This window comes from Calonectris borealis, chromosome 2 (genome assembly GCF_964195595.1).
Source record: "Calonectris borealis chromosome 2, bCalBor7.hap1.2, whole genome shotgun sequence".
Lineage (NCBI taxonomy): Eukaryota > Metazoa > Chordata > Aves > Procellariiformes > Procellariidae > Calonectris > Calonectris borealis.
This window is the reverse complement of record NC_134313.1, coordinates 90,239,555-90,245,554: the sequence shown is the minus strand read 5'-3', so window position 1 is coordinate 90,245,554 and position 6,000 is coordinate 90,239,555.

The window sequence follows — 6,000 nt, the reverse complement described above, 5'->3', positions numbered from 1 at the left end:
CATATTTTGCTTCAACAACCAGCACTGTGTTTCACCTCAGGCTCTGTTTAAGGTGATCCTCCTACAATTTGAGTGAACCATGCAGTGGTCAGCAGTGCACACAGCCGTTTCAATATCAGAATATATTAAGAATTTAAAATTATCTTGCCCAAACTTTGTCTTTTTATTAAAAAACCCTACAAACTGTTCTGTTCCTTAATTTCTTAGCAATCCTAAATTATTTTATATGACTCTTCCTAGTAGCTGGGTCTGTGAAAGTTATTTAAAGCACCCTAGCTGGATATTAAGGACAGATGCTTTGTTTTTGCACCACTTTGGGAAGGGCGGGGGGGATAAAATCAAAATTAAAAAAATAATGTCTTCCAGATTTAGAAGATGAGCCTTAGTCTGCTAATATATATTTAGTGATCAGTGAGTCTGAAATTCAGAAACACATGTGGGAGTGCTCACCTGGTCCACCCTTGGCAAATGACCTGGATAATAAGACTTGTTAAAATAGGCAGATAGGACAGTAAGTAAACTGCAGGAAGATCAGGCATTAGAGAAAACACTCTTCAGGTTTCTTTTTCACTCCTAAATAATAAAGCACTGGAATAGATTTCTGCAGAGTTTGTAGTTTCTCTATCTTTGAATGCCTGCAAGAACAGACTTCTGCTTGGAGCAAGAAGATGATTAGGTATCCTTCCAAGGTCCTGTCCTTCTCCGTGATTTTATGCTACTATATAATAACAGGTTGCATCATAAAACACATACTCTGAACGTGGACCCATAATTAGGTAGAATGAGAGTATGTCCTGAAGGACACTTGCCCAGAACATTTCAGCTCCTGAACTGAAGCTACAATGTATGCAGTGGAGAAGGTGGAAGACTGCAAGGTGGTCTCACATTAAGGATGCCCTGAGCAGCTGGCTTCTTTCTCTTTCTGTGGCACAGAGATCTTCTCTAACAACAAGCAAAATGCAAGGCTTGCTGAATTGTAGTCACTGAGTAAAGCATTATGGCTTCTGCCTTCCTTCCTACTCTACTGAACTTCTTGTTGTTTTGCCTTTCTGTAGATTGCCATCCCCAAAACAGACTCAGCACAACTGAGTGTCTGTCAGTATCTCAGCCGCCCGGACACGCTGATGACAATGGTAACGCAAGCCTACTTTCCTCAGTGATTTAAGCAAAATCACTGCACTGTGAATGGCAATGGCTGAGGCAGTAACAGATGTTTTATTCTGCTGACTCTTCTCTGAGGGAGGGACATTTTGGGTGGACAGCTTGGTGCAGTAACATTTTACTGCTTGTCTCCTGAGGTGAGCAAAATCAGCCCAGCTTATCCTTCAAGAATCCTGACACTACACTTTTCACAGTTGTGAGCAACTGTATAGTCTTTATCTTCTATGTACCTAATTTGAGGTTCAGTTCTGAGACCAGTGGACACTCTATGTAAACCAATTGGTGACTTTTCTTATGCCCTGTGAAGTGAGGTTAATATCACTTCCTCTCCTGTGATCAGACTGTATACCATGCTCTAAATGAGGCAGATACAATAGTATGTTATCATGCACTCACATTTATATAGAAGCAGATAATGTGAAACTGTGCTTAATAGGGCATTTTTAAATATTGAGTGCAAGACATCCCCTCTGAGCATTAGGAGAAAATAGGTATGTATTTATGTACTTATTTGCCACAGTGCTTTACAATTTTTTTTTTTCCTGAGAGCAGGGGAGCTGTGGGATTCATGATTCTTCTATTCTCATTCTTAAAAGTGGTGTTCTTCAGTTAGGAAAAGAAAAAAGTTATTTGCCTCCTCCTTGACTCATTTTTCTTTAGCTCTACTCTCCCCTTCACCTTGGAAATTCTTTATTCCCCTTCCCAGCCTCTAATTATCATCTCAACTTTAGCAGCTGATTTCAGTCTCTGCCTGCACTTGAGTCCAAGCTTTCTCTCCCTATATATATAAGTATTTTTCCCACTGCGTTTCTGCTTCTCCCTCCTCAAGTTTCTCATCACCACCTTTACTCTCCAGCAGTTTTCTTACCTCAGTCTGTGTTGACCTTCTTTTCCCTGGATTATTTGGTTTACCGCCCAGATACCCTCAGATGGGCCAGCCTGCTTCCTCCATGTTGCTTATGTCCAGTAGCAAGTTCCTCTGAGGCTAAAAGTGATGGAGGTTCACTAATTTCAATGCAGATTTCAAAACTACAACCAGACAGACAAGCCACAGATCTGTACAGCTATAGTTTCAATGGAAATCTTTTTGAGTACGAGGCTTAAGCACATACAGGTTAGGCACAACCTTTGAGGAACTTTATAGTTAAAAGTTAAACCAGTAATCATGTCTAAACTGTAAATTTTTTTAAGTCAGGGTAAATTTTCATGGGGTAACAACATACTCATCCCTGATTTAACAATACTTCTCTAGTGCAACAACATTTGATTAAAACATTTCAAAGAAAAAGGCAGGATTTACTCTTTAGATGAACAATACATAAAAACAGAAGAAAATATTTCTTATAATGCTGCTGCCCTGTCATGCTTTTTTTCTATAATATATGTTGAAACATATTCTATAATATGTTGAAACATTTTAATGAATATTACCCCAAATTCACCCAAACCCATATCAAAGAAGGAAAACTGCATGTAAATGCTTACAAGTTGGTGAACTGAAAGAAAGTTTTTAAGAGAAATATTGAATAACTCTAACAATACTTGTCCAGCCTATGTGAAACACTATTTTCTGTAGGACTATTTGTCTCCCTGATATGGCACCATTTATCTGAGTAGGGATATCAAAACCAGGTAGTAGCAGTGTATGACTCTCATACTCCAAAATTAAGATGGGCAAAGGCAACTTCAGATTTTCCGTGATATTACAAAGGACCTGACTCATTTCAAGAGGTCCAGGCAATGTCCACTCATCCACTGATGCTATGTCTGCCAGTGACATTATCCTTCTGAGATCAGTAGTACTGGTGGCCATCAGTGGCTAATAATTAATTTTTCCCATCTCACTAGACATAGTTTGTATTTTATAGCTGTTCTCTGTCACCTACAATAAATTATTTCCTAGCTCTACTACTGACTTAGGATTGTTGGATGTGTTCAGGTCTAATTTCATTAAAACGAATCTCATGCTGGCATGTAGGAGGGAAGCAGTCTAATGATATTAGCTAAAGAACTTTTTTGCTAATGCTGTCTGGCATCTGCAAAGGCAAAACCAGCTGACATCCATGATGTTAATCTGTTAATTTTTTTCAAAAGATCTCTGAGGAGGAAATGTACATTGCATAGTTATTGTCTTTCTTTGTATACAATAGCAACAATCATTTTGATCCCTGTTTAATTAGATAACAAATCTAATTTTCAACTCTGCTTTTCACTGCACAAGAAATTTTTAACATTTACAATCTCATACTGAGAATCAATTTATTGAGAAGACTACACATAGTAAGTAAGGCCCACGAGCTTAGGTTCACAAAGGATTTCTTTGGTGGGGGCAGGGAGGGAAGAGAAGGTGAAAAACTATCATCTGCCATCCTTAGCACCGACATGCAAACTATAGATCCTGAGAGCCTCCACTAAAATGCTGACTTAATGATAAAACCAACTAAGTTCCACAAACAATTCCATTTACAGCATTATCAGGTCTCTAAACCCAGATCTCTATTACTTCTGTCAGGTGTGCCTGAAGATAACCTCAGGTCTGTTATGCGATCTGATGCAAATCAATTCTTTTTCTACTGCTTGTAGGGGTATATGCCCACCACCCTCCTATGATTCATCTCCCCTTCCTAGTACTAGTTAGACGGTTCCAAATTCAACTCACAAGCTATGTGGACAGAGAGTTCAAGCTTATGCATAAACTAATGTAACAGCCAGATGTAGCCTAAGTGCTACAATTCTGCAGGTGTTTGATAGTTCAGATCTGCTTGCTGCCTGTTGGTTACCCCTGTCTGTCCAGCATTGCAAGCAAGTTCTCCTGCATATTGGTTCCAGACTGCCCAATCTGGGAAGGCTTCGACAGAATGCATCTAATCAAGCAAACTGTACACAAAATATAGCCAGTGAATACAACAATGGTCTTTCCACCTCTTTTCCACTGAACAAGTCAGTGTTTAAAGTGCTCTGAACACCATTTCCATTACAAGTGTTCTCTGCTATACCTGAAAAAAGTGAGAAAAAGGCTCTTTGCCTACAACACAATCCCCAGAAAGTTTTGCCCTGCAGGATATTGATCTGTGGTCAGTGAATGTTTAACTAGTCTACTTCCACTTGTTTGCAGTCCGATCTTTCTTGCTCTGAAACTTCTTCAGTTGCCTTTGCAGTTAAAATATCTTCTACCTAGCCAGAATTGTCAACAGCTATGGAAAAGAAAAATGCTGACAGATTCCCCACATTACCAGTCATTTTGATTTTTTGACACAATTCCCACAGCTCTCAGGCAATTTAGTTTCACATTACTCCCAATATAATACTGTAAGAAAAATCCTATTAGTAGGAGTCGATTTTCAGAATTCAGATTCAGCCAGGGTTTTTTTGAGAAGAACCTATTTTGCTGCTTGGATCTGATCATCTCTAGTGTTAGCATGTCATGTGTAAAATGGAACAAATTTGGTTGTCTTAGACTAGTCTCAGTCTCTTGGTGAGATAGGCAGACCTGGCAGCATTAAAATGTGTATCCCACGTGTGTATCACAGACATGGCTCTCGACACTTCCTTACATAGCCTGGCACTCAATCATGGACTAGAAGTTTCTAAAACAGGGTCAATGGATGGGATATGCTAGCTGCCATCTTGTATTTGCCCTTTGAGAACCTTTTCTATTTCCTTAGGGGTGTGTAAACAGAGTGCGATGACTTTTTGCAATGCAGGACTCACAAGAGCTATTTCTCTTTGTAGAAGACTGCTGAAAGAAAAGTAGAGACGTATCTAATTATATTTTAAACAGTCTGCGAAGTATTTTTCTGTACTCTGTACTTTAACCATGTGCACTTTCATTCTTCAAATATGAAAAAAAATTAAATCACCTTGAATATGTACAATACAATACAATATGTATTCAGGTACATTCTATAATGGATTTTCAGTTTTATTACTAGTGAAGGTCATACAAGAGTTTTGCTTTACCCGGTTGGCTTCTAAAATATTGAAGGTTAGAATTTTCCCATCTAAGAAGTTCAAGAACAGCACATAAGGACCAAAGAATACTCTAGTCTCATTAATTAATCAAGTCATGTCACAGCAGATCTTGTTAATCCATCCTCAGAGGAAACTCAAATGATGTTTCAATTCTCTATGCAAGAACAGACAGAATAGTGAATAGTGATAATGTTATACAATTACAAAGAGATGGGCAGCATTTGGAGACACCAGAAATTAAACTAAATTAATTTTTTCCCCAACAGCAACTAAAAGACTTTTTTGGATGTTATCTTTGTGAACTAATCTACTTAGAGGGCACTAGCAGGATTATATTTTGATGGTAAATATTGTAAGGTGACTGCATTAGAAGCTCCATTGGAAAGAACAAAAGTTAATGAATTTTAAAAGTCACTTTGTTGCATAAAACTAAGCAGTTTATTTTGGTATCTTTTATCTATTTGAAGTCACAACAGAAAAATGCAGGTGTTCACAGTGTACTAGGACAGCAACAATGACTGGATATGGAGTAATAGCTGTTATATTACTTTTTCTTGACTAGTAGCAGCATTTGCTTCCTAGTCCTAAAAAGAATCAAATTGCTAAAACTAGCAATCAGGCTTACAGAGAAGTAGTTCTTTTTTTTTCCAGAATGAACAAACATTTTAAGTCTGAGATTTACTAGCAATACTCTTCATTTAGTCAAATTGAGTACCCGGCCTCTGTCTTGAAAGTTAGTGAACACCCTTGCCCTAATCCCACCAAATGTCTGAGCTCTACATAACTGTTTACAGGTGAAAAGCCTCTCGGAAGTCAAGGGATTATTTTGATACTTCATGTTCAACATGTTTAAGTAAACAGCTGAGC